This window comes from Neofelis nebulosa, chromosome 11 (genome assembly GCF_028018385.1).
Source record: "Neofelis nebulosa isolate mNeoNeb1 chromosome 11, mNeoNeb1.pri, whole genome shotgun sequence".
Classification (NCBI taxonomy): Eukaryota; Metazoa; Chordata; class Mammalia; order Carnivora; family Felidae; genus Neofelis; species Neofelis nebulosa.
In genome coordinates, this window is record NC_080792.1 from 78,078,366 (window position 1) to 78,100,628 (window position 22,263).

The window sequence follows — 22,263 nt, forward strand, 5'->3', positions numbered from 1 at the left end:
ATCGCAGAAAGTTCTGTTGGCCATTGCTGGTGCCCCCCGGTCCGGAAGACCCAAAATGGAAGATACTCAAACAACAAAAAGGAGGGAGGTCTTCGCTGGCCCCAGCCTAAGGAGCCTGTGCGCCTCTCACTTCCCTCTCCCACTAAGTGGCAGAACTGGGGTTAGAACCCAGATCTCATTTAATTCCAGAGCTCCCCCCGCCTCCCCCCACCATCTTTAGACTCTATGTAACACGGACTGGCCCCAGATTGTTATGAAGTGGCTCATTTCGCTCAATACTTCCTGCTCTAGGGAGCTATGGTATTTATCCACTAGGCCTGACAGATCACTGGTCAAGGGATGCTCTCCCAGTGTCACCAGTCGAGGGATGCTCTCCCGGTGACAGAGCCAGCATTGATTCCGGGCACTGTCGACCTGCTCTGGACGGCCAAAGAAAGCCCAAGGCAGGGAGCTGACAGATGGAATTTGGGCTGGATGCCCAGACCTGGTAAGTGCAGGAGAACATGGGAAGGCACCCAGAGTGCATGCCCTCAGTGTCAAGAGAGTGAGGTCACACAGATCTGGGTGGGGGGTGGGGGACACATTGGCTCTGCCATTTACTAGCTCTCTGGCCCCTACATTTTCTCTTCTTTTTTTTTTTTTCAACATTTTTTTTTAATTTATTTTTGGGACAGAGAGAGACAGAGCATGAACGGGGGAGGGGCAGAGAGAGAGGGAGACACAGAATCAGAAACAGGCTCCAGGCTCCGAGCCATCAGCCCAGAGCCTGACGCGGGGCTCGAACTCACGGACCGCGAGATCGTGACCTGGCTGAAGTCGGACGCCTAACCGACTGCGCCACCCAGGCGCCCCTACATTTTCTCTTCTTGTCCCATCTTATCTCTCTCCACAATGAGGGAATTCCTTTAAAATATGAATCAGATCCTGCCACTCCCCTGCATTAATCATGTTCGTGATTTCCCACTGATTTAGAATGCAATCCAAATTTTATAAAGGTCCACACGACCTGGCTCATCCTTTACCCTCCAACGTTATCTTTCCTGACACCTCTTGTTGGTACCTTCATGGCCCTCGTCACGCCCTGGAACTATTTCCTTGTTTGCTTTCTTGGTTATTGCCTATATTCCTCCTGGGCTGGGGACTTCATGAAGGTCGGGCATGCTTATTTTATTCCTTACTCTATGTACCGGTGCCTCACACAGCCCCCAGAGATGCAATGAATACTTGTCTAATGAAAGAAGTCTTATGCACGATGCTTAACCTCTGTGAACTTCTGTTTCCTCACCTGTAAAATGAACTAGAAATATTTTGTAAGGTTATTTGTAAGATAGAAGCAGTGATGGAGTGCACGGCACACAGTAGGCACTCAAGTTGGCAATTATTAGTAGTATAAAAAGTTGTAAGTTCAATACAAGTACCTTTTTTCCCCCAGAGCCATTTGAAAGAAAGCTGCCAACCTGATGATCCATGACCGCTGAATATAGTAGAATTTATTTCCCTAAAACAGGAAGGCTCTGAGATAGTCACAATAAAACTGTTAGGATCAGGACATTAACCCTGACACATTACTAACCTCTAATCCTCAGACCCCATTCAGCGTTTGCTGTTTGTCCCAATAATGTCCTTTGTAACAGAAGGGTCCAGTTCAGGATTGCCCATTGCCTGTAGGTGTCCTGTCTCTTGAGTCTCCTTTAGTCTGGAGCATTCTTCAACCTTTTGAAGGGGACAGGCCCATCATTTTGCAGAATGTCCCTCCGTTTGGGTTTGTCTGATGTTCCCTTGAGTTTAGCTTTGGATCGTGCATCTTTGGCAGGAATGGCACAGGAGCAATTCTGTGTCCTTATTGAATCCTGCCAGGTGGCATGCGATTTCCATGTGTCCCATTATTGGTCTGTTCTCTTTGGTCATGTGACTAAGGTGGTTTCTGCCAAGCTTCTTTTTGCTGTGAAGTTACTCTTTTCCTCTGTCTTAATATTTTTGTGGAAAGGTTCTTTTTTTTGTTGTTTACTGTTTATTTATTTATTTTGAGAGACAGCGAAAAAGAGTGAGCATGAGTGGGGGAGGGGTAGAGAGAGAGGGAGAAAGAGAATCCCAAGCAAGATCTGCATTGTCAGTGCAGAGCCTGATGCAGGGATTGATATCATGACCACGAGATCATGACCTGAGCCGAAATCAAGAATCGGATACTTAACCAACTGAGCCGCCCAGGAGCCCCAGCTCTTTGAAACTATGTAAATGTCGTCACCAAATCATTCATTCATTCATTCATTCATAACATTAAGAACTAATTCTTTGCTATTTTACTTAGAGGATTTAATCCATTACTATTATCATTTATTTTAGTGGTCAGATTGCCTCATTTTGGGCCAGTGAGAGTCCCTTCAAGCTGTCTTCTGCGTCCCTTGATACAACCTCCGTTTTACTCTGAGCACTGCTTTGCTTTTTGGCCCAGCAAGATGTTCTAGGCTCATCCTGTACTCTCCCTGAGCCAGCAGCCCTGGAATCAACCATTTCTCAAGGGAGCCCTGGTTCAGTTCAGTGGGGGTTATCTAGAAGTAAAGTTCGTCCTGGTGTGTGTATTGCTGTTGGGGCATCACAGTTCTGAGAGCCCCTCCGTGGACAAAGCTCAGGGATGTGTGTGTGTGTGTGTGTGTGTGTGCGCGCGTGTGCACGCATGTGTGCACACATGTGTACACACACACACAGACATGCTCACGTCTGTATTTATTTCTAGACCTTTTCTATATACTGAAAACCATAAAGTCACATTGGTACCTCTGATTCAAATCTAACACCATCGAGTTTATTCTGATTCTTTCCACTTCCATATTTGTAACTCCCTTCTGATGATGAGAAAGCTGGCTGCCATTTTCCTCAGTATATTTAACTGTCTGACCAATGAAACAATCATCCTGTTACACCTGCCACTGCTACCTTGCATGGGCCCCCTTGTCACCCTGCCTGTTCTCTCTTAGCCCATGTTAGCTGTACCCTCAGGCAGATATCCTCCTCATCCCGCTTGGGCTCTGATGGCAATCCAATCATTGTGGTTGTTGCTGTTACTATTATCCTTGGCAGGCTAGTGGGGCTGAGGAATGGATCAGATTCTCATTTAGATAATCTGCTTTCATCCAACCGGAGGAGCCATTTCTGGAGGCTCGTGTATGTGTGTGTTTTTTATATTCCTAAGATGCTTCTCCCCAGCCCCGTCTAAGAGGTCAAAGCAACTAAAAATCCTTAATAATTACTCAACATTCAGGAATTGATGGCTGATTTCAAGTGCCATGTCTTTTATTCTTTCACCTCCCCCGCAGAAATCTAAGGGAGGAAAAGTAAGTAGCAGCTGAAACGATCCCCCACTCACTTTCTATAAAGAGGAAAATTAGCTGCTCTAATAATCATGAATATTAATGTATAGCCAATTGCACTCAATTAAAATGATGATCTATAATTTTGCCTCGGAGCTTTATGGAGGCCATTTCAATGACTACCGAGTGGAGTTGGGTGCTTTTCAGAGTTCATGGGTTCGGCTTAACTCTCTCATCCCCATCACTGGCTTGCATGTAGTATGGACCCCAAGTTCTTCCCCGGTCAAATTGCTCAACCCTTGGAGTGTGCATTTTCTCTGTTTTTAGGGTCTGGGATATATCATAGTCATGGCAAGTTTATGAGATCCTGTGTAGGTCACTCTGATTCCATTAGTCCTGAAAACAATTCCTCCATTACTCAGAATTCTGACACACAGGTTCGCCATGATTGTTCGATGAAGTTCTCTTCTCCCTGGAGAGCCGACTGACTGTAGGTGGGAGTCCCTAGCCCCAAATGTGCCAAGTAGAACCTCTTCCCTGGGAATCTGAGATCGGGACTAAGAAGGTTTAGTGTCAGAGGGATGCTTTTGAGCAGCACTATAAAACTCAGGAGCGGTGGGCAGCTAGCTTCTGGCTCGTCACATAAACTGGACAGCCCACACGCAGAGAGAGAAGCAGGCTGAGTGGCAGACGTAGAGAGGAAGCAGGCATCCTGAGAGCCTTCTGCTGCTCATTCAGGTCCCTCCTGAGTCCTGGAATGTCCCTAGCCTGGTTTTTTTTGAAACACTCTGTACCCTTACATGTCCCCTTTTATTCCTAATGTTAGATTTAGAAAACTACCGTGACCTGTATCCAGAGAGTCCCAACTGACACGATTGTCAATGGACAGGCCTCTGTTCTTATTTCTGAGCCCGGAGCAGGCACTCCTGCCAGTCCTTACTGTTCACAGCAGGGCTATCTCAACCAGAAAAAAGGGCCGGGCCGGGCCAGAGAATGGAACATCGGTCATAGCCTCCGGCTCTCGGGTTCTGTTTCTATCTATTCATCAATGATTCTGTTGAAAGAGAAAAAATAAGACAACATAAGATGAGTTCAGTGGAGAAAACGCACTGAGATGGTTTGGTCGTTCTGATGCCAACCAGTGGGTTGCCTGACATGTTATTTTTCAGCTAGTTGTTTGGGGTTCTTGCAGACACAGCTGCTGCGTGTCAGTAGCTCTCCTGGCTGTTTCCCTCCATGCCCTGTCACTCTCTATCCCCTTTGCCCTGCTGTATTCTTCTTAGCTCTCATCACTGCCTGATATCGCAGTACCTATTTGTTAGTTCTTTGTGTGCTGATTGTCTCCCTCAACTAGAACAGAAACCTTGTCTATCTTGTTCACTACTGTTCCCTCGTATCTAGAACAGGGCCTGGCACACACTAGGTGGCTAACAAATATTTTCAGAATGAAGGAATGGATGGATGGATGGATGGATGGATGGATGGATGGGTGGGTGGGTTTAACCTCTCTTTGGTAAGCTCAAAGCAGAGGCTCTGGCTAGTGACCAAACACATCGCAGGGGCTTGAATATCCTTTTGTTTAACCTTCTTCCCACTGCACAGAGGCCATTCATTAGGGCAAGTGCCTTTTCCTGGTGTGTCCAAAAAATGTGGCTTGGAGCTCAGCCTTTGGATTTAGCACACCTGGGTGTGAATCCCAGCTCTGCCACAGCTGTGTGCACCCTGGGTAAATTACTACACTTCTCCACGCTGTATTTCTTCATCTTTGAATTAAGGACAATAATAGTTCCTATCTCATTGGGTTGTTGTGCAAACCCAATGGGCTCTGAGTGTTGATTTCTTAGCCCTGAAACTGGCATGTAAGCTTGCTCAATAAATGTGAATTTTTATTATAGCTCCATTAAAGAGACATCACACCCCATTGTTGAGTAGTTCATTCACCAGGGCCATCAGCATAGGTACTCAGGGTAGGGTTTTGAAATGGGACTTCAGAGCAGTGCTGGATGGTTCAGAGAAATCTTGGTAATTGGGACACATGGATTCTGGTTGCAACTTGCTGTTTGAACTGAGAAAATGCACGTCACTTCGACTAGCACATTTCCCCACCTGAAAAATACGAGTGTGGCACTAGATCAGTTGGCCTCAAGCTTTGATGTGCATCAGAATTTTTTGAGGCAGTGTGTTAAAATGCACAATGCAGGACTCCGCCCCACAGAGAAGGATTCAGATGTTGGAAGGAATGGCGTTTTAGATGATTCTGATGCAGGTCCTCAGAACACACTTTGAGGGATTGTGAACTAAATGATATTTCACATTTCCTCTTTGTGGTTCTGACACTCTTAAACACAGCACAGTCCCCATCTTTAATACTCTGCTTTTCTAGAAGTCAGGATATGGTGTAGCCTCCTCTCTCAACCTTTAAGTCCTAGGGAGCTTTCCATGGTTCTGAAGTCAGTTCCAGGGCTCTGTGGCTGAACAGCTCCGGGTGGCACCTTCTGTTGGCATCTTCTGGGTAGCTGTTCCTTCACAAAAGGAGATCAAATCAACTGTAAGGCCTCCTCCCCCTGCCCAGAAGTTGTCTTAGCCTCTCCTCTGCTTGGTGAAAGAAAAAAAAAATCATCTTCTCGTTTCCATGCCAGGTTGCTAGTGCCCTGGTTTCCATGACAGCAGAGAGGGAATGGAAGCCAGGCTCTCACCTACAAAGGAATTAAACTCCACCCTCTTGGAGAACAAACAATGATTCCAGGAGAGTCCTGGAATTGGAGAGTGTTGGTTTTGACTCATCCAACCACACAGGAAGGAGAAGGTGTAAGGAGCACTGAGGGAGGGGTGGTTTTGTAAGGGCTTTTGTGAGTAGGGCAGATTATAATGGTTATGGCAATAGCAATGATAACAGGTCAGTCCACTACACTTTAAAATTTGTGGCATCCACTTTAGACTCTCAGTGCATCCTATGGCTTTTATGCAGGAAGAAACAGTGACCTCAAGTGAAGTGATTCATATACTACTTTCATGCTGTCTCTTTAGTGCCTGGGGCTTCTTATCATTTGACCTGTATTTCTCCAGAAATGCCCAAGCATGGACTCTCCTTCTCATCACGAAAATCCACTGGTCCCCTGTCTCATTGTCTCCCATTCCTGATAGCAATGACACATTCGAGAAGTCAGTCTTAGCTAGAGAGCAATAGTGAGTCAAAGGGCTGGTCTGTCAGATCGAGTTTATTTCTAGTGGCAATATCCTAATGCAAACTGGTGACTCTATTGGCAAAAGTACTGACACTTTGCCAGATCAGGGAGGAAAAGAATTTTTGAACACAGTGTATTTCCCTATTCTGCTTACATGAAGGGCTACTCTGATTCACTTCAGCTTGGAGAACCAGTTTCATGTTCTATATTTCCTCAGGACAACCCCATGGTAGCTACTGTTATTGTCCACATTTTACAGATGAGGAACATGAGGCCCAGAGAGGCTAAGAAACTTGCCAAGAGATCACACAGCTAGGACATGCCAGAGTGGGGATTTGAACCTAAGTCACTGGCACTGTTGTTAGACATGAGTGACCAATTCACCTGGACAAGAGCCGGGATAAGCCCCTCAAGGCACCGGGCTTGCTTGAAGCCAAAAGGTACTTCTGGGGAGTCTTCTGTGGATAATTTCAAAGTGGTGTCCTTAATCAGAAGGGTCTTGATCATAGAAAGGCACCTGGAGAGAAGGGATTTGGATTGGGTTGGGAACAGTTGCCCAGCACAGGGTGACATACAGTTGGCCGAGTCCTGAGGTGAGTAGTAAACATAGAAGCCTCATGGTCACAAAACATGAAGCCTCATGGTCACAAAACATGAAGCCTCAGTTTCATGTTTTGCCATAATGGGAGAACCCAGCAGCATCTTTAGACTTATCTCCTAACACTCCAGAGGGCTGGGTGGCAATGTCGGGATAAGATTTCATCTGTGTAGAGATTCTAGTCATATGATTGGGGAAAGAATGAAGGCCATTCCATCATAAGAGGTTAGGATCATCTTCATGTTGGACATGAATAGGACCTTAGAAATAGTCAGATTCAGCACATCCCAAAGTGTTTTGGTGTATCTCACCAAGGAGATATATATATATTTTAGGTGTTATATTAGTCAGGATAAGCCCACTAATGCTGCAGTAACAAGCACGCCCAGAAATCTCCATGGCTTCATACCACAAAGCTGTATTTCTCCTCTATGAATTCTGGTGAGGGTCAGTCAACCCTCTAGGTGGTGGTCCTTCATGCAATGACTTAAGGACTCAGCCTGCTTTGATTTTTCTGATGCTGCCACCTCATTTGGTAACATTCCGGTCATGAAGGCAGAGGTAGGGAGAATTGAAGGGCTGCTCATGTTGAAATAAAAAAGACTACAGACACAGGATTTTATTTTATTAAAATTTTTTTTAAATCCTTATTTGTTTTTGAGAGAGAGAGATAGCATGTGAGCAGGGAGGAGCAGAGAGAAAGGGAGACACAGAATCCGAAGCAGGCTCCAGGCTCTGAGCTGTCAGCACAGAGCCAGAGCCTGACGTGGGGCTCGAACTCACGAACTGTTAGATTACGACCTGAGCTGAAGTCAGACGCTTAACTGACTGAGCCACCCAGGCGCCCCCAGACATAGGATTTTAAAATCGTTGCTCTAAACCAGAAGTGGTTTGCAAGAAGGAAAGAGGAGGGTATTCATCAGCTAGGGGCTTAGGGCTACCCATCTCATTTTCTTAGCATACTGCAATCACAGATGTTCATTTATCCCTGGATATAACCCAAGACCACCTCCAAGGTTTGCTCTGTGGTCAGCATGGGAAAAGGTGCCTTGACATTCAAGAAGGGAAGATGAGGCTTCATGACGTTGGTAGAGGAGGCTCAACTCCCCAAAGGCTGTTTCAGAGAGATACTGATAGCATATATTTGAAAGGAGTAGCCAAAGAGAAACACAAACGCATACATACACAAAATGCACAAATGCACTGAAGCCAACACACAAAGACACACAGTTCACACACATATCCAAGCACACACAGGCACACCCACACCCACACCCACAGCGATATACCGACACTCGCCTCCTCTCTGTGTGATTAATCTCCCCAAGGCTAGGAGGAGAGACCAGAAGGTCCCTGAGGTCCCGTGGGGACAGTGAACTAGGCCTGGAGTGTATAAATCTGGGGTTGGCAGAAGAATGGGCTCAACCACCCCCATTTCTCTCCTGCTGGTGCCCCGTAAATCTCTCCTGGCCCCTACCTCCCCTCCCTGCAGCAATCCTGGCTGCCACCTCTCCTCGGTTTACTAGATTTAGGTGCTGGAGTGGTTTGTTTTCTCCCCAGCTTGGTAGAGCCTGCCTGACAGGGGCAAATTTACCATCCCCAGAGCCTGCAGAATCAATATCACTTTCTTCTTGCCGGAGGGAGAGAGTGGGATTTGAGGGGGATCATCCATGGTTGGTTTGGCCTGGGCCCCTGCTCCTTGTAGAGCAGGGGGAAGGGATTTTCAGCACCAGGCAGGTCGGATCCTCTCCCCAGCTCAGTGTAGACTGCCAAGCCTGTGATATGGGCACCCGTGTACCTCAGGACCCAAGGCCAAGGCCGGACCCTGGGAGGCAGAATTCCACAGGTGTTGGCTATTTTTCTCAGACCTATTATAACACCCTATAATGAGTGTCAGGTAAGAGCCATAAACCTGACCTGGAGAGAAGCATTCTCAGTGATGTTACAAGCTTTGGAGAAAATGGCTGCTCACCTCATTAGCAGAGGCCCTGGCTGTTCTGAATAGCCATGACCGGTCACATGGGGGCTCATGCCAAGCGACACACAATACCCGCTGTCACGGTGTTGATGGAGGGTGGGGCCGGCTCCGGGCTTGCTGCCCTGGTCAGCTGTTACTTGAGTATTTGGAGTTGTGGTATGGACGTGGGTGTGAGGAGCTCAACAGGTCTCCCGTTCTCTCTCTTCCTCCCTCCCACTCTCCCCCATCCTCCCTCCCTTTCTTCTCAGGTATTTATTGAGCACCTACTGTGTACTGGGTGCTTGAACAAAGCAGGCCTGGGCCCTGCCCCGGTAGTGTCTATGTGGTGGTCTGGGAGGACAATTAACAAACAGATGGGTGAACAAAGTAATTTCAGAGGGTGAGAAATTCTTTTGAAAGAGTGAACCCAACTGATGAGAAGGGAGTAAATGGGGGAGAGGGTTTTATATGGACTCACGGAGGGCCTCTTGGAGGAGGTGACATCTGAGTTGAGACCTGAAGGGAGAGAAAGAGCCAGCTGTGCAGACACTGGGGGCTGAGAACTCCAGGGCTAGGGACCAGCATGTGCAAAGGGCAGAGGGTGGGGTCGGGGGAGAGCTGGGGGCTTTCCAGGAATAGAAAGGACAGGGTTCGTGAGGGCAATGCTGTAGGAGAGGAGGTCGGACACGCAGACAGATCATGTCCTGCCTCATAGACCAGGGTGAGAAGTGAAAGTTTTAAGTGTCGCCAGAAGTCATTCGCTGGAGGCTCCAAGCTGGAAGGAGACACATGATCCAATCTATATCTTAAAGAAAGGACTCTGGCTGCTGTGTGTGTGAACGGCCTGTCGTGGAGCAAGGGTGGAAGCTGGGAGAGAGGGAGGTGGCAGCAGCAGAAATCCTGGTGCCTTGGCCCCAGGTGGCCTCAGTAAGAAGGAGGAGCTGGATCCCCAATAGATTTTGAAGGGAGAGCCAACAAGACTTGCGGACCGGTTGATAGGACTGGGGTAAGGTTGATATTTTTGGACTCGTCTGTCTTAATTTAGGTACATTCTCTTTTCATATTAACCTTCCCTTGATGATCAATATTGTCGCACCTCAGATTCCCGGGAGGGCAGGAGAAACGGGCTGTAATGGAGGCTGAGTGACGTGATGTCAGAGATCTGGCTCGTGGTCCTCTGTGCTCCTGACTTGTTAAGTGACGTTGGCTAAATCGCACCCCCGCTTCCCCCTTCCCGCCCCACCCCCCGCCCCTCGATGTGCGTGGTCACCGTGTGGAGCAGAGGGAGGCTTTGAGGGTATCTTGGGTTCGGGCACCAGGAACGGAGCGCAGGAGGTCGTGGAGCAGAGGCGTGCATGGTAGGATCACATTGGGAAGGGTTCATCTCTTGGCCGACTGCCCCCCCCCCCCCACTCTCCCGCTGTGGTTCTGAGGACCGCCTTCCCCTCTGTCAGTTGTTACCATACAGGACTCTGGATGAAAACCTACAGAGAGAGGGAGACAGGGAGAGAGAGATGGGTGAGTGAGCCCTTTGGGTGCTGCTGTGGCATTCAGCTCTGGCCCCTGTGACAGGGGGCAGTGACATCACCCTAGATGGAGCTTCTGAAACTTGGGCCACACCGTTCACCACCGAGGAAACCGTGCACAAATAGGTTTCCTTTTCCTCGCAGCAAACAGGTTGTTCATTAGTGTGCTAATTAGCGCTGACCTTGCTTCCAGAATAACTCTTGGGGGTCGGCGTGGTGGGAGTAGGTGGAGGGGTGTGGATGGGAGTCCTCCCGCCTCCCGCCTCCCACCTCCCGGCTGGGCTAGATGCCTCCTCCCCTCCTCCCCACTGTGCCCCGCTGGTCTCCGCTTCTCCATTGCTTCTTCTTCTCTTCTTCGTGCTCCCTCTCTGCCTGCGTCTCACTGAGCCGGGGGCTGGGGCCGGGGGGGGGGGGCCCGCTCTCCAAAGCAACAGTTCATTTTTAGATTCCCTTGTTCACATTTCTGCTTCACAGTGTGAGATCTCACAGAGACCAGCGTGCGGTTCCTCTTCCGTATTTTAGCAGGCGCCTCCGCGAAAACAGGGTTTAATCAAACGAGTGACTCTAATGGGGAACATTCAGGTATTCCGACAGACCGATGGATAGAATACCTTGAGGCAAGGAAGCAGTTCCAGTTGTTAAATAACATTTCCCCCCTATTTATAAAAACTGTGTGCGCTCGATGCGTAACACTTGGAAAACACAGAAGGGCACAAAGAAAATGAAGCAACACATTCCTCTCTGATTCCTCCAGTCAAAAACCACACACACACACACACACACACACACACACACACTGCTAGCACTTTGAATATTCTTCTGTACTCAGTGATTTTCATGCAGCACTATATTGTGAACACGCATCGCATCAATATTCTTCTAAACTATGATTTTCTTTTCCAAATGGAAAAGTTTCGAACAACACAAAACATTAAAAAAAAAAAAAAAAGGTCTGCTCTTCTCACAATCCTCAGGATAACCCTTATCACTTAAAAATATTGGTCAGCTTGGGGCGCCTGGGTGGCTCAGTCGGTTAGGCCTCCGACTCTTGACGTCGGCTCAGATCATGATCTCACGGTTCGTGGGATCGAGCCCTGCATTGGAATTCTCTCTCCCCCTGTCTCTCTGCCGCTTCCCTGCTCTCTCTCTGTCTCAAAATAAACATTAAAAAATATTTGTTGGCTTTTCCCCCATGTATCTGTGTGCTAAAATGTAACCCCTGTAGAATCTTGGCTTGTTTTTTCCACCTCTGTGTCCTCAGCACCTACACTATGTCCTATGTGTAGTAGTGCTCAGTAAATATTGTTGAAGCAATGAAAAATATAAATACATATTTAATAGAGTTCCTGGGGTAGAGTCAACTTGCACATTTTCGGGGAACACGTGGAAAACCCTGATTTAATACATTACGTGCATTTCCTGCTTTCTGGGAAGAAGACTGGAGTTTACCTTTGAGAAGGAACATCCCTTGATTCTCGGTGAGCAGAAAATAAGAAAAATGATCTATTTACAGTTCTTGGGGAGACGCTGAAAGCCCAAGTGCTGAAGCACAGATGAAGCTGTTAGGTATTCTAAGGAGAACCTAATGCAAACTGTGTGTGTGTGTGTGTGTGTGTGTGTGTGTGTGTGTTAGCAGAACGTGCCCCTGCAGGGCTGGAGAAGAATCTGCCTCCGCACTTGGAGGTGGGCTGCTGCAGGCCTGCATGTGCTTGTTTGCTCTTGGGAGATGGGGTGTGTGTTCTCATCTGAGCCCTTGCTCACTGGGGTTGGGGATTGAGGGCCAGATGGTGGCAGGAGGGACGTGCAGGTTTGATCTTCCCGTCACCTGAGGCTGGAGGCGAAAGGGAGGGTTTGGCGAGGAGGACCCAGGTCTTCAGGGTTGGTCTCCCTCCCATTGGTGATGTATAAGACCTAGCAGACAGAGCTGTAAATGTCCTGCCAGCCAATGCAGTCGTCTCATTTGGGCCAGGAGGCTCACTGCAGGCGGTGACAGGACTTCTCGTTGGAGGAGACGCTCCCTGCTTCATGAGGAGGTGTTGTTGGTCTTCTTCCTTATCTTTCTTCATCCAGAAGGAGCTGGGTGGGAACTTGGAGGGGTGGAGACCCCTGCCCCCACCTCCCTCGTTCTCCAGAATGTCTTTAGTGCTCGGCGAGCAGCTCCTTGTCATGGAGCTTGAATGTGGTGTCTGCTCTTCAGGATGGAGAGAGAGGAGACTTTCTTAACAGTGGTTCTAAATTGGTGACTCAGTTGGCTGAGCGTGTGGCTTGGGCTCAGGTCACGATCTCGCTGTTGGTGAGTTCGAGCCCCGCGTCGGGCTCTGTGCTGACAGCTCGGAGCCTGGAGCCTGCTTCGGATTCTGTGTCTCCCTCTCTCCGCCCCTCCCTCACTGGCACTCTGTCTCTCTCTCTCAAAAATAAATCAACATAAAAAATAAAAAATAAAAAACCCCAATGGGTCTAAATTAATCTCCATGTGACAAAGGCTCTCCTCTTATCTTGCTGTCTGTAGTGTCGCACAGCCTGAGGATCTGTCAGCATTTGAAGTGCAAATACCCTATGGCCCACAAACGCCACCTCTAGGAATCTCGTCTCAGCACTAGTGTGATGGACAAAGAGGCATGTATTGACTGACGTTTTCCGCAGCATCAAACAAAAGGGGTTGTTTGTGATAGCATAAAACTGGGAATAAGCTAAGTGTCCATCTGGTGGGGACTCTTAGACAAACCATGGTATATCTGCACTAGAGTGAGCCAGATCCGTACCTGTGTGTGGGTGTTTCTCTGACACATGCCGCCGGGGAACAATACACAGAGAATGGTCCCATTCATTCGAGAAACAAAACCAATGCAAAAATGTGTTTCTATGTGTACGTAAATGCAAAGAAAATCCCGCAAGTGTGCCTGCTTGAACAATAACTGGGGTGACTTCTAAGGAGGGCAGCGGGATTATGTGTGTGGAGTCTATGTGGATAATAACGATGGCAGTTAAAGTAACAGGTGATGTTTGTTGAATGCTTGCTCTGGGCCAAGCACTGTTGAAGGGCTTTATTTGAAGGAGTTAACCTACCCAATCCTAATAATGACCTTATGAATTATGATTAGATTCCTTATTTTACACGAGGAAACGAAGGCACAACTCCAGGGGGTGCTATATGCATAGAAAACAATACGAACTGTGGCCCTGGAATCGTGCGGGCAGCGGGACAGCAGAGAAATGAGGCAAAGGGGCCGATTTAAGAGGCGGAGACGGGATTTGAACCACTATGCTTTACTGCCTCCACTGCCTATCCCATCCCCCTTAAAACTAATTTTTACAGTGGGATTTTCAGGTACTTCACACGTGTTAAAAAAAACACAAACCCTACAGCCTGGTTTCACTTGGATATTTTCGAGGGCTGTGTGGTGAAGTTCCTCGGGGGAACAGCATCTTGCCTCTGGGGTTAGGGGTGGGAGTCATCCCAGCAGAATACAGAGGTAGGACAGCAGGATGCCAAGGTCAAAAGGACGTGTGGGCTCATTCCTGAACCCGGGGTGAATGGATTCTTGGGGAACCTTTAGAAACAGCTGGGACTAATTCTAAGCGATCAGGCTGCTGTGGGCTTGTTAGCTGAAAATTTTGGAGTGAAGTAAACTCTTTTTAGGGAATAAAAGCCTTTATTGTATATTTACAGGAGGGTGACTCCTGGGGCACGAGGGACTACATAATAATACTCCTTATGGAACAAAAGTAGGATGGCTTAGTATATGCTGACTGGTGTTTCATTCAAGGTGTCATGAAATAACACTAGGCCTCCTTTGAAAAAAGGTATGGCTGTGTACCTGCATCACTGTCTATAATTTGGGGGTGGACTATAATTTGCTTCCTAATTCCCTGGAGAGAGCACCACTGTCCCCTCCATACAATGCTGCAGGAACATCCTGGGGCTGCATTGGCTGGGATCAGAACGCACCTCTGACTTATCCAGGAAGCTTATAAAACATGCAGATTTCTGGGCTCACTCTGTGCAGTAACTATCTACTCCTACGTAACGAATCACCCTGAAACCTAACGGCTTAAAACAACAGTGAATTTTTGCTTCACATAGTTCTTGAGGGTCAGGAATTAGGTAGCATCTTGCCCGGTTGGTTTTGGCATGTGGTCTCTTATGAGGCTGCGGTCAGGGTGTGGGCCAGGGCCTGGCTGGAGCTGGGGGACTGATTTCACAGGTCACGGAACTCGGGTCCTCGGCATCCGGAAACCTGCGTCATGCTGGCTGCGCATCCTCGTGACATGGTGTCTGACTTGCCCCAGAGCAACTGACTCAAGAGAGAGCAAGGCAGATGTGATGTTGTTTATGACCTAGCCACAGAAGTCAGCTTCCACAATAGCCTACTGGTTACACGGGTGTTATGGACTGAGCACTTGTTCATACGTTGAAACCCTAATCCCCAATGGGACAGGTTAGGAAGAGGGGCCGTTCTGATGTGATTAGGTCACGAAGGCCTCCATGAATGGGACGAGTGACCTCTTTATAAAAGGGACTGAGAGAGCTCCCTCGCCCTTCTGCCACGTAGGACACAGCAAAAAGATGGTGATCTGGGAATGAGGAAGTGAACCCTGGCACCTTGATCTTGGACTTCCAAGCTTCTAGAACTTGTGAAATAGTTTATTGTTTACATCAACCCCATATACGGTATTTTTTGGGTATAGCAGCCTGAGCTAACTAAGACAACAGGTCAGGCCTATTCAGGGATGAGGGGACTCAATAAAAGGTTGCAAATACCAGGGATTCACTGGGAGGCAGGAATCACAGGGGACCATCTTGGAGGCTGGATGCCACAGCCTGAGAGATTCTGATTTCCCAGGCGTGTGGGGTGGAGCTTAGGGATCTACCATTTTAACAAGTGCTCAGGTGACTGCTGTATTAACCCAGCCCAAGCTTACTGGCTCGGTGATCAGTCCCCATGCCAGGTGGCTACAGACGGGCTCCTGAAGTTTGCTCTTCCTGGGTCGTGGGAGTGAGGGGTGAGGAACGCTGTTTGGTTCCTTTGGTTTATGTATATAGTAGAAGAGTTTGGACAGTCCTGAAAATGACCCCTGGGCCTGTAAATGGACCTTAGAAGAAAAGACAGTGGACAGATCTGCTTGGTGGTTTAAGGACCATTCCCCGCCCCTGCCCCCCGCCCTTTGGAGGCAGACTGAGAATTTGGGTGTCCCTTGTTCCTTCTGAACCTTAGGTTCAACATCTGTAAAATAAAAGTAATCATTACAGTGAGTGTGTACGACTTTGAGATTAAAAAGGAACAAAAGCCCTAAATGATCATTTTGGGGATCATAGAGCCCCTTGAAAACTACATGATAGCTGTGGATCCTGCAGGGGTATCAGTTATGCATGCGTGCCTGGCACACTTTTCCCCTCTTCTGGTAACATCACTCTGATTTACAGTGAGAAGCCATCTTTCCTCTAGGCGGTGGGGGTTTGGATTAGTCAGTCTTACTCCGGTCTCCCTTGAGAGGCAACATGAGGCCTGGCCAATCAGAACATGTGCTGCATCCTCCAGCACAATGATTGGTTCAGGTAATGCACATGACTGCAGAGCTGTCCAATCAGAATGCATTCCAGGACTGGGGCACCTGGGTGGCTCAGGTCATGATCTCAAGGTTCATGAGTTCTAGCCCCACACCTGGCTCTGTGCTAACAGTGTGGAGCCTGCTTGGGATTCTCTCTCTCTCTCTCTCTCTCTCTCTCTCTCTCTCTGTCTCTTTCTGCCTCTCCTGCACTTGCACTGTCTCTCAAAATAAATAAATAAGCTTAAAAAAAAAAAGAATGTTGGGACACCTGGGTAGCTCAGTTGGTTAAGCATCTGACTTCAGTTCAGGTGATGATCTCACAGTTTGTGGGTTCGAGCCCCACATCAGGCTCCGTGCTGACAGCTCAGAGCCTGCAGGCTGCTTCAGATTCTGTGTCTCCTTCTCTCTCTGCTTCTCCCCTGCTCATGCTCTGTCTCTCAAAAATAAGTAAATGTTTAAAAAATTAAAAAAAAAAAAAGAATGCATTCCAGGACTAAGGAGAGAGATACTGCTACAGAGATATTCTTTTTTTTTTTTTTGCTGAGATCTCTAGCTGGTGGGATGTGAGCAAGGAGCTGCTGTCAGTCATGCTGGGGAAACACCAACCTGAGAGTGAAGCCAACAGAGATGAAAAATAGAAAAGAACCCAGTATTGATGCTCTCTTGTGAGTACCTGGATCAAACCACACTTGAACTTCCAGGTTATACCGGTCAGCAAATTCCCCTTTAGGCTTCATTACTTTGAGCTGGGTTTCTGACACTTGCAAAGCCTTGAGGTGAGACCATTTTGAAATGCTAAAAGCCCCAAATAGATGCAAACGATCTGTATTAAATTTTCATGCATTTGGTACCTTTGATGGTGAGGAGGCAAGGTGATATTTTCCTGGATCACTCTCCCATTCCCTCGGGGAAAGAAATTATTTTGTTTGTTTTGAGAAGCAGACATTTGGCCACTCCCAGAGAAATAACCCAGTTCTGTTTCTTACAGTGTGAACACGTCTTCAGAATGGCATATCTGCTGTGCTGGACCACACAGCACAGTTAGTATGTGCTTACTGTATACCAGGCACTCTCCTCTACAGAAATTAACTTGTTAATTCTCCCCGGAAAAAGCAAAGCAAAGCAAAGCAAAACCAAACAACCAAACCCCCAAACAAATAGAATTTCTAGTTTTGGCTTTTTCTTTTCCCACGAGACCAATGGCTCTTGCTCCTGGCTTGTATTAGAATTTGGTATGAGATGATAGTTGATGTTGCACAAAGTCTTATAAGGCGGGATAATTCATTGAGATATTAATTTGTGGTTTTTTTGCTACAAGAGATGAATCAGAATGTGAGGCGTTATCTGCAAATTCTCCTCTCTGCTGGATACTGCTAAGAAAGGAGAAAAGAGGATGGACATGAGGTAGGCAGACGTCCAATGTCTGCTTCTATTGGTACTCGATAAATGTTTGTTTCCTTCCCTCTTTCCTCTTCTGTCTTGTTACGCATCATGACAAAGTGGACAAGTGTCGTCTGCAGGCAGAACTGTCCCAGGGAGACTCGAAACCTACTCCGTAGCCAATGACCTACCTATAAAGCCTGTGAATTCACATCAGGCAGAGGACTGGGTTACTGAGAGCTTTCAGGGATGCTGTAGGAGAGTGAAGGGCTGAGTCCATTGCCTGTCACAGAACGTCTCCACTCATAGCTTGACAGTGATGTGCAGCCTAGATGATGCTGTTGTCTCAAAGGGAAGGACAGGGAGACGAGTGCCCTTGAGGAGCAGGGAAATGGCAGAAGCAGTGGGAGTGGAGGGAGACTCCTCAACACCGGAAGGGGGTTGGCTGGAGTTCTGCAGGTGCCGTGATTCTCCACAGGATCCTGAGGGGGATGGCTGGAACGCCCCTGGTGGTTGGGATGTGGTGGTGCGGAATGACTGGGGTACACTTAAGGAAGACGGAGGCTGGCTATTGGGGCTCTCAGTCTGCACAAGATTTCTGTGGCCAAGCTTAAGCAATTCTGTAGAGAGCTGGATGATAGCCCATTAGCAACACATAGGGAACTGAGGACCAGAGGCCTATCTTTTGTTTCCTGAGCTCCACATTAAGCCCCCCAGATTCCGTGCCACCTTGGAAATGTGGAAGGACTGGGGTCACTGGGTGGCTCAGTCAGTTAAGCATCCTATTCTCGATCTCTGCTCAGGTCATGATCTCACGGTTCCTGAGATCGATCCTGCTTCAGGCTCTGCACTGACGGTATGGAGCCTGCTTGGGCACTTCTCTCTCCCTGTCTCTCTGCCCTTCCTCTCCTCTCTCTCATGCTTGGTCTCTCTCTGTCTTAAGTAAATTAAAAAAAAAAAAACTTAAAAAAGAAATGTGGATGGACCACCCCAAAATATGGAGATTGAATTTCTCACCAACCCTATAAGATGGGGGGGTGGGGTGGGAGGAGGTTCAGAGCTGATCGTAAAAATGAGCCGTGGATTCATTGCATATTTGAGTTTGTAGCCGAGTCTTTTATTTTATTATTAGTTTTTAATGTTTATTTATTTTGGAGAGAGAGAGAGAGACAGAACATGACCAGGGGAGGGGCAGAGAGAGAGGGAGACACAGAATCCGAAGCAGGCTCCAGGCTCTTAGCTGTCAGTACAGCTCGAACCCATGGACCACGAGATCATGACCTGAACCGAAGTCAGACGCTTAACCAACTGAGCCACCCAGGTGCCCCATGCAGCCTGAGTCTTTTAAACAGAGCTGTCCGTATTGAATGTTTACTTGCACCAGGCACTGTGTTGAATTTTGTAACTTATGGTATTGCCTTTACCCCTCAAAGCAATCCCATGATATTAGGTATTATTACATTTTATAGGTAAGGAAACTGACTCCCAGAGGATTTAGAGTGCTTGTCGTAATGTATGTTAATGGTGCCCCTCCACACTTACTCCCTTGGGTCTTACCATTTCAGAGTTCATGGGCTAGACTTCCAACCCCCAGTATCTGCAGCTCTTTGACGGAGGGATCCCACTGACCACCAGAGTCCCCATGCATAGCAGGCCAGAAGTGGCAGGGAGTTAATGCCTCCTGGGACAGCCCTCGAATAATGATTTATAGGAGAAGTTGGTGTATAAATACCCCAGCTCCCTTGCTCCTTGGATGAGGTAGCTCCTTGGATGGGGAACGTCACTGGTTCCCAGGAGTCCCCAACAGAATTCAATCCCGGTTGACCTCCTTGGTAGCTTCCTTAATACATACCCTGCATAGTTCCATCTCTTCTCCAGTCCCCTGCTGGTGCTTCATGAGGTCACTGCCTAAATCACCTGCTTGCACTCGGACCCTTGTCCCAGAGGAGGTTTCTGAGTGATCCCAAACTGAGATACTTGACCATGATAAATAGTGAATTGAGGAGCTGGGATTTGAAACCCATTCTGAATCTCTCCATTGCCCGTGCACCTAGCTGCTGCTCTGGAGCTTTCTTTTAAGCTTGATAGACCAGCATTTCAAGTGTCTGCAGGGACACCATGATGTGCATGTTCTCTGCCACTCCGCAAACATGCAAGCAGTGATCTCGCTGGACGTGTGCACGGAGGGTGGGCATATCCTTCGCAGATGCCCAGTCTCTCTTCACAAGGGAGTGGCAGGGAGAGTGGCCACTTGCAGGGTGGAGTTCTGTGCTTTGATGGGAAGGAGGAGGGAGGAGTCTGTTGCTCCAAGAAAGGGCCTGTGTGCCGATGCTGACTCTAGTTAATATGCCGCCCGAGTACCTCTTCTCCAAGCTGGCCATCTCTCAGCTGGGCGATAAAGTAATTTAACTAGGGCTGTCTCTCAGGCTAGAGCTCCTGGAGATTGCTCCTCATTTATCACAGAGGGAAAATTGGGATCTGCAGCCCATGGGCTGCCAGCATCATCTAGGCTGCGTCGTTGATCTTTGAGTGGTGAAGTTCTGCAGTGGGTAATGGGGTCAGAGCCTATACGCTCCAGCAGCCATGAAAGCTCTTCTCAACCCAGGCCTCTGCCTGATGTGAATTCTGTGGCTTTGTGTTTAGTCATTGCCAACGGGGTGGGAGTTGATGGACCCTAGGAAGATCCTTCTGCCTACACGTGCCTGCTCTGCTGGTTTGTCATGATGTCTCTCAAAAGAGAAGGGAGAGGAGAGTGAAAGGAGTAGATACTTTTAGCACTCTTGCAATGGAAATCGTATGCTTGCCTGCATGGAGGGGTCTGCAAACTTCTTCTGTAGAGGACCCAAGAGTAACTATTTTAGGCTTTGTGGGCCACATGGTCCGTGTGGCAACTGCTCAACCCTGCTGCTGTAACACAAAAGGGTTGAGGTGGCCAGCCAGCCGACCCTCTTTTCTAATAGTACCTGGTTTTTATTCCACTTCTTCCCACCTGCCCCTTGTGCTCCTGGAAGACCAACTCTACCCCCACCATCAGGGTGGGTTTTGATTGGTCTCAGCTAATCAGCACAGTCCATTTCCCTGGACACTGATTGGTTCAGAGGTGGGAATGTGATCTAAGTCAGTCCAATCAGAGTGAATGTCAGGACTCTTGCTTGTGATGTTGGAAGGAAGACATTCTGTGTGTGTGTGTGTGTGTGTGTGTGTGTGTGTGTGTGTGTGTTGTGTGTATGTGGATTGTGTGGGTTTCAGACATGAGGCCTGGAACTGCTGCAGCTCTTTTGCTTTCATGAGGAAAGCCTGCTCGTAGAGGAAGTCAATCACAGTGAGGAAGTAAGAACCAAGAGAATGAGAAGAGTGGGTCCTGAGACTTTCAAATTATATATTACTTTTTTAAAAAATGCCAGTGTAAGTTTTAGGTACTTGTAGCAGCAAGGATCATCTGACTACACTTTCATGTGGCTACACATTGTGCTTTATAGATATCACCTAATTTAATAGTTGTAGCAACTATGGGGTGCCTGGCTGGCTCAGTCGGTAGAGCATGCGACTCTTGATCTCAGGGTCGGGAGTTCAAGCCCCACATTGGGCATGGAGCCTACTTAAAGTTAAAAAAAAAAATAGTCAACTCTATATGGAAGGCCTTATCATCACTATTTAGGAGATGTTGAAACTAAGACCTAACAAAGATTAAGTGGCCCACCTAAAGCCACGCAGTGTAGACACTATTGTCCATGACCATTTTGGATTCCTCTTCCATTCCCTTATTCTGGCACCAGACCCTGCACCCTGACCCCTGTGACTGATGGCTCTTGAGAGGGGCATATGCCTCAAGCTGAGCCAATTGAAACGCTTCTCTGGGATTTTTCTCTCTGGAGCTGGAGGTAAAGGTAAAGAGCTCTCTCTGGTTGTATAGCTCCTCTTTCTAGAAACTTCTTTTCCATTCATATCCACATGAGTAGAGAGAACAGCCATGTTAGCACTTGACCCTGCCTCTGGATACAGTTGATTGGTTCAAGGGTGAAAACTTGACCCAAGAAAGACTAACCAGTTCTGTAGTGGTGTTGATATATATCCACAAGTTCTTTGATACTCTTCCTTCCAAACAGTTAAGCCTAATTTCCCTCCCCTTGAATATGGGCTGGACTTAGTGCCTTGCTTTTAATGAATAGAATGATGGCATTTGACTTCTGAGGCAGGTCATAAAAAGGATAGTTTCTGGCTGATGTGCTCTGTCTTTCACTCACCTCAGGGGAAGCCAACTGCTATGCTTGATGGAGGACACTCAAGCAGCCTATAGACAGGCCCATGTGGTGAAGAACTATAACAACCAGAACTAACTTCCCAGCCATGTGCATGAACTATTTTGGAAATGGATTCTGCAGCCCCTGTCTGGCCTTCAGATGATTTCTGGAATATGAGAGACCCTGAGCCATGACTACTCAGCTAAGCTACCCCTGGATTCCTGACCCACAGAAACTATGTGAGATTATAAATGTGGTTGTTGTTTTAAGCCACTCAGTTTTGGGATCATTTGTTATGCAGCAGCAGATAACTGATACAAAACCTTCACTGAGATTGTTGGGCTTGGGATTGAGATAGTGTGGCCAAGTGGATTTAAGATCCGTTGGCAGCCACATGTCCTATCATAAAGGTCAGAGTGTCTGAAGAAGCCAGTTGCGTGCATGTGTGTGTGTGTGTGTGTGTGTGTGTGTGAGAGAGAGAGAGAGAGAGAGAGAGAGAGAGAGAGAGAGAGAGGAGA

The 22,263-nt window shown here is 47.8% G+C and overlaps 1 long non-coding RNA gene across 2 annotated transcripts in view; it reads left to right on the forward strand.

Annotated features, from left to right (window-relative positions):
- LOC131489194 (uncharacterized) overlaps positions 1-22,055 on the forward strand; it is a 50,749-nt gene extending 28,694 nt beyond the window's left edge. The window contains exons 3-4 of one of the 2 annotated variants that reach the window (XR_009250426.1): positions 16,678-16,789; positions 21,754-22,055. This is a non-coding gene — a long non-coding RNA (uncharacterized LOC131489194). Of the gene's footprint in view, positions 1-16,677; positions 16,790-17,442; positions 17,530-21,753 lie in introns of those variants that run through there. The other variant, XR_009250427.1, reaches the window with a different exon arrangement.
- The last annotated feature ends 208 nt before the right edge of the window (positions 22,056-22,263 follow it).